At 50.6% G+C, this 11,600-nt stretch overlaps 1 long non-coding RNA gene across 1 annotated transcript; it reads left to right on the plus strand.

The window, feature by feature from the left end:
• The first annotated feature begins 101 nt into the window (after window positions 1-101).
• Window positions 102-9,423, plus strand: LOC140700807 (uncharacterized). Its single transcript, XR_012079508.1, has 4 exons — window positions 102-273; window positions 4,758-4,911; window positions 6,056-6,196; window positions 8,449-9,423. It is a non-coding gene; the product is annotated as an uncharacterized lncRNA (long non-coding RNA).
• Window positions 9,424-11,600: the final 2,177 nt, after the last annotated feature.

The following is an 11,600-nucleotide window of genomic DNA, read 5'->3' on the forward strand; positions in this document are numbered from 1 at the left end:
TGGAGAATATCCAGAGTTGTCTCGCAAAGGACTCAGTATCTTGCCCAGTTAAAATCCCAGCCGGTGGGCTGAGGGGACCACTTGCAGTCAGGAGAACAGGTGCAAAATGCAGATGTGGCAACCACGGCTGGTGTCTCAACCCTGAGGGCACCCTCTCTCGTCCCTCCTTCCCGAGTGAAAGTGAGACAGTTACCTACCTCATAGGACCCTTCTGAGGATAAATTGACTAATACGTGTTTGAAGAAAAAAATTATTCCGACACTTGCTAAAATGGTAAGGAAGATGTTATTCGAGACTGTGGGGACAGAGGTACCACAGTAAAGAAGGGAGATTAAGCTCAACACCATATGCAACAGGAGGAGTGGGGATTTATAGGGAGGCAGCAGAGGGAAGGGTCAGTGAGTGGAAAATTACCAAGAGGGGCCAGCAAGGGAAGGGGGATTCTTCTGACCTGACCTAACAGGATTCTTGGTAAAGGTGGGCCAGAGACAGAAATCAGTGGGGGATGGGGAACTTGATCAGCTATGGGGGGTCAGGAGATTCTCACTAAACTGACTTAGCAGGATTCTTGCGAAAACCAAGCTTTGCAGGCCCAGCAGGCACAGGATGAATGCAGAAGTCACCCCCCCCCCCGCCCCCCGCCGGTTGAGGCCTAGGCAAGAAGCGGGCTCCGAGTTTAGTTAAAGATAGAGTCTTTGTCAAGGTCAAGTGCCCAGAACAAGTGCCTGGCACTAAGTGAACAGGCAGTACACATAAGAGCATTATTATCAATACAAAAGGGACCAGTGGTTGGAGCCTACTTGAGTTAACACACTTAAAGCTTCAGAAAAATCCAGCTGGAAGACCAGCAGAAAAACCTATAGTCATACCTGTCTCCACAAGGAAGAAGACTTGGGAAGAAAGATTCCATCAAGACACTGAATGGAAGAACCAGAGGAAAGAAAGGGCCGTCCCACTGCATCTCTCTTAAAGACTGATGACCACTTCCAAAGAGCACCTCCATCCTCCTCCCCACCTCGTCCTTCACCCATAACCTGAGAACACTTTCATTTGGAGGCTGGCCTTCATTTAGAGTCACCTAGGGTAAGGGTCCCCGCAGGTCCGTCTGAGTGCTTACTCTTATTTCCTGGAGGGAAGAAACCATGTGGAAACCTGCAAAACTGCCCGTGTGGATCCTGAGATCTTAACAAGACACATACTCTCTCCAGATATGAAGAAAGGATTTATTTAGATGGGTATGGGGACTTTTGCAAAGCTTCAGGGTCCAGTGGCCTAATTTAATGCCCCTTTTGGAGACACAGCCCTCCAGCTCTGGGGGCTGAGCAGCACAAGAGTGTGGGAGTAACTGAGAGGCAGTAAGCTGTAGAGACCAGATGAATGGATGCTACCTTTGGTGTGATTGGGATTCACAGCACAGGGGACTAGCTAGACCAGAGCAACAAGAGTTTGAGTCCTGGCTTTGTCAACTTACTGGTTGAACTTGAGTGCGTCACTTAGCCTCTCTGTGCTTCAGTTTTCTCATCTGTAAAATGAGGATAATAATAGTATCTTCCTCAAAGGGTTGTTAGGATTTGTTGACACATGAAAACCATTCAGAACATAGCCTGGCAGACAGTAAGCATTAAATCAGGATTGGCTACTATTTTGTTATTAATTATTAGTTAATTATTGTTACCATCAGAGTACCTAGAAAAGAGTAACTCCTCATTAACTGGTAGATAACATTATTATTATATTATTTCTTTGCAAGAAATGTTCATCCATCCATCCCAGAGCCTGAGTGTTTAATCCAAGCCTGTAGGTGTGTAATAAAACCATGATCACCTTGTAAGGAGAAAATGCAAAACAAACAACTCCTAGGATTAGAGCTGCTGTTTATTAAGCACTTACTTTGTGGCAGACAGTGTGAAAAGTGCTCATAATAAATGTTCACATCAACCCCCACTGTGTAGGTGCTATTCTTACCCTGATTCACAGTAAGATGACTGAGGTCAAGAGCAGTTAAGAAGCTTGGCCAAAGACACATCACTAGTTGGTATGAAACGGAGCTAGAGACAGGTGAGGTCTGGCTCCAGGACCATGACATTCAGCCAATCAGCTCCACTGCCCACGTCACAGGAAAATAAAGCTCAGGATGAGATGCAAAGGATGGAGCCAGGCAGAGAGAAGACAAGTTGGAGCCAAATGAAGCCCAAGGCTGGGTCTTGTGGAATGTCCCTGCAGCTCACATAGTGAGTGACACTGCATTTGTCTGGACCAGAGGCATGGGGAGAGACAGACCCAGCAGGGGTGGGGAGGGAGCCCACAGGAACAAAGGAAATGGAAACTGTTTCAAAGGAGCCAGCGTCCCTGCCAGGTCCCATCCCAACTATGGAAGGACAGATGGACCCCTACAAAGCATATTCCACAAGGCTTTATGTTCATATTTTTAGTAAGTGCACTTCTGGAAGTCAAGGTTAAATTTTTTCATGTCCCTCACCAATCCTGTCTGTCTCAGCCAAGTGTTTTTTTTTTTGCTTGTTTTTTGTTTGTTTGCTTGATTGTTTTTTTCCTTTCTTGTTGTTGTTTTAGCCAAGTTTTATCTTTGCACCTTCAACAAAGAAAATGACATGGCACTACAGTATGAATGTACTTAACATTACTGAACTGTACGCTTAAAAATAGGATGGTAAATTTTACGTTACTTTTTTTTTTAAACCACAATTGAAAACAAACAAACAATGAGAAACTGACATGCAGAGTAGATTCGTTCATTCATTCATCCAGGGAATAATTCTTGAATACCTACTTTGGTAGATATCTAAGAATGAAATGGCTGGACCATAGCACGTGTACACTTAACTTTTGAAGAAATTGCCCAGCTGTTTTCCAGAGTAGTTGTACCATCCTGTTTCACGTTCTTCATAGCACTTATCAGTCCCTGAAGGTATTGCCCTATCAATTTGCCTGGTGGCTTGTTTATTGTCTGTCCTGCACTCTAGTCTGCAAGCCATAGGAGGGTGCAAACTCAGCACTTGCCCAGCGTGTAGTAGGTGCTCAGCAAATGAATCGACATACACTAGTTGAACCAGTATGCGTACACCACTTCCTGCCATCGCAGGCACTGCCACCTGACTCTCTGCTTGTCCTCAGGGTGCCACTAATAATCCAGGTTCTGCCCAGGAGGCCAGTCAATGCTACTGGTTATGCCAATAGCTGATAAAGCAGCCACAGCCATTTCTTTCCCATGGGGCTTTGTGGCCTTTAGGTAAAGATATTTTTTGGACCCCTGCCATATTTCCTCCTAGCAGAGTTATCTTAAGCTTCAGAGTGATGGTGGGGATCACGTGAGATAATTTACACAGCCTGCCTGGCCCACCACCTGGTGCTTTGTAAGTGCTCAGTAAGCAAATAGTTGCCCTACTGCTATGAAAAAAAAAGAAAAAACGCAGCATCTTTCAGCATCTCTCAGCCTCTCCTGGCTCCACAATAAATGCCTGTTGAATTGAAGTAGCAGGGAAAGGCCCCTTGATGGGGAGAAGACGGCCAGATCCCCTTCCTATCAGCAAAGCCTGGAAGATGAAACTCAATGTTTCAACATGCTGCCGCCTCCCCAGCCTCAACCCGCTAGCACTGCCACTCTGTGTCTTTGTGACCTTGGGTTAGTTGCTTAATCAGTCTGAAGTTTTTTCTGCATCTAGAAAATGGGGACAGTGATAATCAGTCCAGAGCTGTGTGAGGCACGAAGGAGGCACTGAATAGCAAAAGGCTTTGAAATGATTTCCAACTGTCCTTTGGTCCACAATGTCCTAGACACCCAACAATTCTGATGTCATCCGACGGCTTCCTTCTCTGAGAGGGTAAATCAAACCAGAAGAGGGAGAGTGCAGAAAATAAACAAAACACTGTCTGAAAGTCACATTGACGTGTGAGAGAGCAGGCTGTCCACAGGAAGCACATCAGAGAAGGGCCGGGAAGGCAGAGCCGTGGCCCCTGGGTACCACTAAGATTGATGCTGGATCCAGATTTGATCTGGAGACCTTTCCTTCAGCACTGCTTCTCGGCGGCTCTGGGTTTCTTGGCCTAAGGTCTGGCAGGGTTGGGGAAGGCCCGGGTGTTCTGTTGCTCAGGGTTGTTCCTTTCATCTGAGGATGTGATCTCTCTCTTTGTGAGCAAAGACAGAGAGAAAGGGGCAGGAGAAGTGAAGCAACCAAGTGGAATCTGCAGGCTTAGAGTCAGGGCAGCTCTTCTGGGCTTCCAGACGCCATCCCTGGTCCTTTGGCCGAGTCTCTGATGCCAAGATTCTGAAAAGTATCAAACTCAATTTTGACTTGTCAGTAAAACTGGCCGTGTCCACGGCACTACTCACTCAGATCCTGGGGGAGCACGTGCCTGGCGGGGCGTTACAGTGGACGATTCTGCTTTATCCCTCTTCCTGGATTTTCTGGAGGATCCTGGACATTGCTGGGAGGTGTGAGAGCCCCCTCTCCAGAGACAGCTGTTTGTGTGGCTGGTCAAAAGGGAAGGGGGCTGATTCTGAAGTATTCATCCCGATGGCACAGCATTGGAACTCACGGCAGCACCCATTGCTGATTTTTATATGCCCCAGTCAGCCTCCTTGAATACTCCTCCTTGAGCCTTAAAATGCAGCCAGTAATTCCTAATGTTCCTATTGCGTCTCCATCTCATCAGGGTCCTGTGAAAATCACTGCGGGGTGAGCCCCATCCTGGCAAGTCCTCACCAAACACTTAGCGACATTATTACCCTGTCCCTCCAGAGATCCATGTCCTCAAGTCAGGCATCAGAGAACCTGTCAGAACGCCCTATGGATCCCGTGGGGAGCGTGGAAAAGGCAGAAAGGAAATTGCCTGTGCCCTGCTGTGTTCCACGAAATAGTGATCGGATTGGACACCAGCCAGAAAGAAAGAGATGTAAGTGCCCAAGACAAAGCCAGCTCCCAGCTGCTCTCTGACTCTCTGTCCTGCGGCATTTTCTTCATTCCCCTGATCCATAGTCCAGCAGTCCTCTGTGTCGTTACCTGTATGTGTATGTGTGCGTGCGCGCCTAGGCTCTCACGAAATGTGTGCAGACTGCCTCCCACCTCCTGCTGCCTGTCCCGGCTCTGTCCCTCTGTCCCAGTTCTGTTCTGAGTTCAAGCTGCTGCTTCCTTTCCTCTGTCAGGCCTCCCATCTCTCCACATGGATAGGGGTGGAGTTCCAAGGGAGGCAGTTGATGGCTCCAGCCGCACCTTAGTGATCGCCCAGATACCCAAACAAGGCTGGTTGTGGCCTCTGAGCCCCGCGGCCCTCAAGGTGCCTATCTGCTGTGGGATTTACCTGGGTGTTTGCTTTCAAGCACTGCTGTTGTGCCGGCTCGTCGCCGATGGCTTTTAGGCTCCGTGGCAGGCTGCGTGAGGTCTCAGCTCTCTTGCTGGGGGTCAGTGAGGAGCTGGGGTAGAGATAGGAAAAGAATTAGGAAGGCATAGGGGAGCTGGGCAGGGTGCCTCCGTGGGTTCCACTGGTTGGAAAGCCCCTGGGAGGTCCTGATGGCCTTCCTCTCTGAGGAGCCCTCCAGGAGGCGGCCTTGAGATGCGTGCTTGGCCTTTGGTTCAGGCAGCCCAGGGTTGGGACTTGCCAGCCAAGCTCCTGCCCCTCCCCCTGCCCCCGCCGGCCCTGACAGCAGCCTTGATGGTCTTGGATGAGCTGCACCGTCCTGGGGACTGCAGAGTGGATAGAAATGGGTGTGAGGATCAGTAACTGTTGATCAGTAGGTGCTCAATGAACTTGGGGCCTTTGAGAAGCAACATGGGGTCAGTGGACATGATTAGGTTTTAGACTCAGAAAGACTCAGGTGAGGGTCCCTGGCACTGCCACTAAGTAACTGCACCACTTTGGACAAGTGTCCTTTGTTTCTCAGTGCCTTAGTTTTCCTTCTCTGCAAAATGGGCTCTAACAATTTCCAGCCACACAAGAGGATGTGTGCCTCACACAGTGGACACAGCTCAATAAACAGAGGCCAAGCTTGTGTTTGGATGAATGCATTTCCTCTCTAATGCTGGATCTCACTCTGTGCCAGGCGCTGACGCAAGGCTGGGAACACAGAGGGACAGTTCAGGAGTACAATGTGCGGAGCTGACTAACCTGCCCTGCTGCACTGACCAGTCCCCAGCGTGGAAGGAGCCCAGGTGCCCTGAGGCTGGTCCCCCGCTACAAACAGGTGGCTTTTAAGATACCCCGTTGTGGGATGTGTGATGAGGCTACTTGCCCCCCCAGTCACGTGCCCACTCACATTGCCTCCCACACCCCTCCCCACCCCAACCAGAATTTCACGGCCAGACACTTAGTATACCCTCTTCCGGCCACACCAGGGCGCACACGCCCACATTCATGACAGATGGCAGCCACTGCTGCCACCTGCCACTTAAGCTGGCAAACAGAGTGAGGAAGCCCAGAGCTTCATGACCTGCCACAGACAATGCTACCAACAGCTGGGTGTTGTGATTCTGATCTGGAGCTGGGGAGCCCAGCTCCAGAAGCCCCTCCTATGATGGTGAGTTTTCTGTGACAGCCAGGCTGTCATACCCAAGGATTTAATGACTCACTCCCATCTAGGTGCTACTGTGAAGGCATTTTGTAGATGTGGTCAACGTTGACAAGCAGTTGACTTCGAGGTGACCTGCCGGAATGTGGGTAGACCTTGCCCAATCAGGTGAAGGCCTTAAGAGGAAAAACTGAGGCCTCGGGGAAAGAAATGTCACTGCAATCCTGAAACACCAACCGTTGTCTGAGTTCCGGCCTGTTAGCCGGCCCTACAGATTTCATACTTGCTGGCTCCTATGATAGAGCGAGCCAATTCCTTAAAATAAATCTCTTTATATAAACACATATATAAAGAAGAGATAGATAAATACATAGATATGTAAAGATATGTAAATTAATACTCTGTTGGTTCTGTAGAACCCTGACTGAGACCCCCCCAACTCCAGCCACTTGCTCCCCTCGGGCAGTACCCACACTGTCAGCACACAGCATCAAAATCCCCGTGACCTTGGGTTTGACTGGTCTTGACCCCTCACTTAAGACTGCGCTGACTCCCATTCGCAGAAATGGATTTGAGTTGACATTCCAGGATATAAGGAGTCTTTAGAAGCCCAGCTTGCCTTTCTGCACCTGTTGACCCCGGGCTCAGCAGTATAGATCCGGGGTTGGCAAACTGTGGACCAAGGGCAGATCTAGCCTGCTGCCTTTCTGTGTAAATAAAGTTTTATTAGCACACAGCCGTGCGCATTTATTGGTGCTCAACCATCTCCATGTTGTCTAGGGGAGGTTTTTGTGCTGCAATGGCCGAGTTGAGCACTTGGGACAGAAAAAGTGTGACTTGCGATGCCCGTATGATGGAGGAGCTTCTGGGCTCGATTCCTAAGAACGATCCGCAGGGGCAGGTTTGCCAGCTACCCAGGCCCTGAGCGGGGAGGAAAGTGAGTTCTCAGGAAGGCTGGATGGAGTGGTTCTCAAACCTGGAAGGGAAGGTGGGGCAGTGCGGGTATCAAACATGCAGCTCCCCAAGCCCACCCTGGAGATTCTGAGTCGGAGGCCCGGGTGGGGCTCAGAAACCTCAGTCTGCTCCCCAGAGCATCCTGATGCTGGAACCCCAGGCCCGTGTTGTAGGAACCCCTGGATTAGGGGGTGCCCCTCCCAGGCTGCAAGAGCCAGTCTCTCAGTGGTGCCTGGGCAGGGGGAGCCCCACAGGGACATTAGGACTTCGAGGGCTTCTCACACCTGTGCTTACTCTGGCCCCCAGGACAGTCTAGACCCTACCTTGGCTTTAGGACGCAGAGTCGCTGAGAGCCATCACACAGCCTTGCTCTGAGCAGCTAGGCTTAGGCGGGGCCTGGTCTACGGACCTGGGCAGTGCTGGCTGGAGCTGCCACTCTTGCCTAGAGACATCCTTCCTGGTGCTAAGCCATACCACCCTCTTGCCAGTTCATGCCCTTTTCCAAGGTGGCATCTGAGCCTGCCCGGGCCTGGCCTCAGGCAGTGGCACTCTGTTCTTCCCCCTTCTCCTGAAGTCAGCATCTGCTTTTCTCTGCACTCAGCTACCCAGGCCTGGAATGGGCCTGCCAGCCTTGTATGTGACCACTCTTGTCACCTCTTTGGTACCCTCATTGCCCCGACACTAAAATGGGAGGGCGATACAAATATGAAACTCCCATTTAAGGGGTCTGGTTAAAGGACCTGATGTGATCCAGGTGAGAGCAGAGACTTTGTCTGCCTGTTTGCTGCTTAGCTCAGGAGAAGGTGTTCAGTCAAAGCTGTGGGGTGGATGAGTAAGTGGCTGGAGAAATATCGGGCTTAGAGTCCCCTCCAGTTGCCCTGACAGTGCTCGCTGCCTGCACAGACAGACCGTCTCTGGGAGGGGCAAAGGGAGAGGACACAGCAGCTTATTAAGCATCATCTCTTTATTTACAGGTCAAAGGAGCACATGCAACAGGACTACAAGGGCATAGCAGCCCCCCTCCCCCGCTGCCCCGCAACTTAAAGAGGAACCACAGTCCCTCCGAGGGAAGCTAAGAGTTAGGAAACCCAACGCCTGAGGCCCCAGGCCCAGGGGCTCCACCTGATTTCTCCTAAAAATACAGGTCGGTTCCAGCCAAAGAGGCAGGCCCTCGGAGCCTGTGAGTTTGTCATTGCTGGTTATTACCCAGGCAAACTGGATCTTAGACCTGCCAATTCACACCCAAATGCAAATGTCCCTGACCGTCCAAAAGTTCCGTCTCCCTCTCTGTATCCTAGACCTGTGTCTCAGAAACGTTATCATGTACATGGACAGCCTGGAGAACTTATGAAAACCCATCCTCGGAGATTGGGTTCAGCAGGTCCCAAGTGTGGCCCAAGATCCCACATTTCTCCCAAGCTCCCAGGTGATGCCACGCTGCTGGTCCTGGACCACACAGCGAGTAAGGAGGGTCTAGAAAGTCTCTTGCATCCAGAAGAAGCTGCCGATCCTCTATCAGACCACCGTCCTGATTTAGGATTCAGAAAATATTCTCCCTACAGTGGAAGCCCCTGTTCTTCAGATTGCCAAGTCCTGCTGCCTCCTCCCGAGCCCACGTACTCCTGTCTCCCATGGGAGCGAAGGTCACCATGGAGGTCTTGGTGCCCTTTCAACCCCATGAAACCCCCAACAAGGACCCTAAATGGTTTGCTTTTGGGGCCCCTCCCACTGTCTCTTTCAGCACCCATTTTCCCCTGCCGTTCTGTTGTTTTATAAACATGTTCCTCACGGGTTACATGCATGCTCACTGTCTCTCCAGCTGCAAAGTGAATCCCATGCCAGGGAGTTGATGTTCACCATCTTGACATCAGATTTTATTGGATGTGCTGAATACAGCTTGAAGTCAGGCTCCACCTGCAGCCTCTCAGTGGTGGAAGAGGTCCTGGATTTGGGAGGTAACTTGTGACTCGATCACTCCTCAAGGGGCAGGCGAAGCTGGCACTGTCCCATGCAGCGTGGCTCTCATGTCCTCTGATCCTTTACTTATTCCCAGCGGGCTCGGGAGCCACTCTCAGCATCGCCAGACAAATCACAGAAAGGCAGCCCCGTGGGAACGGTGGGTATCTCTGGGGAATGGCCTGGAGACTCCTGCAGGAGGAATGCAGGGAGCACGGGCAACTCTCCCAACAGCTATGGCTTTCCACTTAGCCTCCTGCTCAGCTGACTCCCCAGGCATATTTTTAGAAGCTCATGATCTTGTTACTGTAAAGCCACTGAGACCTCCAGCTCTACCTCGGTGGCCGGAATCTGTACACGCTGCCTAGGACTGAGTCCAGAGTGGCTTTCCAAACCTTTTTGACCACAGAACCCCATCCCCTCTTCTCTAATGGAGCATCTCACGGTCCCAGTGATCCAGGGGACACGCTTTGGGGAAGGACACTGAGCAGTGACTTTGAAATGATCTTTGAGTATGTGATGAATCACTGTCAAAGAACAGAACACCTACTAAAATCATCCTAGAAAATTAATAAGCTAACACTGAGGGCTTATTACGTGCTGGGCACTGTTCTAAGCATGTGACAAAGATTTTGCATTTACATCTCACAACATCCCTATGAAAGAAGCGTTATTATCCCCATTTTACAGATAGAGAAATCAAGGCACAGAGCCCTTAATTAAATTTCCTGAGGGCACCAAGGTGGTGAGAGGTGGAGCAGGCAGTTGTCAACAGCTGCATTCCCAGAGTCAGGAGGACAAGAGTGGGGTCTCAGGCCCAGGGCACAGTAGTGTCACCTGGATGTTTTGTAAATGCATGAAGCCCAGACACCACCCAGACCAGTTAAACCCGAATCTTCGCAGGTGGGTCCGGGTAGCAGTACCTTTGAGAGTTCCCCCCATTATTCTAATGTGCAGCTGAGGGTGAGACCAGCAGATTAGAGGAGCAGTCTGCCAACCACGGCCAATGGGCCAAATCCAACCCACTGCCTGTTTTCGCGTAGTCTGCTGGTTAAGAGAGGTTTTTACATTTTAAAATGAGTTTTAGAAAATCAAAAGAATAATTGTCTGTGACAAATGAATATATAAAAGTCAAATGTGTGTCCATAAATAGTGTCATTGGAACACAACCTAAAGTATTTATCTGGCCCTTGAGGAAAAAAGTTTGTCCAACGCTGGATGAGAGGAAATGGGCTTCTGTACCACAGCAAAAGAAATTTAAGATAGACATAAGGAAGAACTTCCTGGCAGAGAGTTTTGTTAAACATGGACGGGACTTTGGGATGCCTAACCCTGGAGCCCACCCATCCCATCCTTGCAAATGCTAAAAGCAAAGAGAGAGGCCGTGAGTTTCTAGCCCTGGAACCCCCCCCCCCCCCCCCGGTAGGCCATGCTCGTTTTGTGGAGACTTTCAGTTTTGCCCTGACCTTCTGTTTTCCATGGCTGATGGCCTAGGGCCATCTTACCGCTGCCCCCCAGACAAAAGCAATTGTGGGTTCTCTGCTTGCAGCCACCCCCTCCCAGGTTCTATCACGATCTTGAATCAGCCACGCCATGTGAGGCACACAGCATGAGCCTTGTCTGGTCTCAAAAGGACAAAACTGCCAGCGGATCTGATTTCCAAAGAGCCGCCTTTGATCTCTTTCAGTCCCCTCACATCAAGATTCCCATGCCTATTGAACTTGAGTAGGGAGAAAAGAGCCGGTGTATTTGGTTTCTCCTCCATCTGCCTGCTTTCCTTGGTGCCAGACCCTTGACCCCAACTGATTTTCCCAATGGAGTAAACAGCCCTGGCACCCCGTGGGTGTGGTCCCTCTGACAAGTGTCCAGGCCAGGGAGGAATCTAGATGGTGAAGCCTTGCAGCCTGGGATGCCCTGGACCTGAGGGGGGACCAGGAGTGAGATGCCAGGTTGGGGGAGGTCAGTGGCTTTCCTGAGGTGGCCCCTAGAGCTGGATCTGCTGGGAGATGTTCTAGGGGCGCATGATGGGTCTGGCCTATGTGTGGGGGACAGTTAGCGTCAGACAGTTAGCCTCAGAGGTACTCCAGCTCCTCTGCTGCAGAAGGGTAGGCTGGGGGTCCTGGGATGGTCTCTGGGAGGCCTAGGAACCACAAGACGTATGAAAAGTGGG

Source organism: Vicugna pacos, chromosome 13, assembly GCF_048564905.1.
Source record: "Vicugna pacos chromosome 13, VicPac4, whole genome shotgun sequence".
Classification (NCBI taxonomy): domain Eukaryota; kingdom Metazoa; phylum Chordata; class Mammalia; order Artiodactyla; family Camelidae; genus Vicugna; species Vicugna pacos.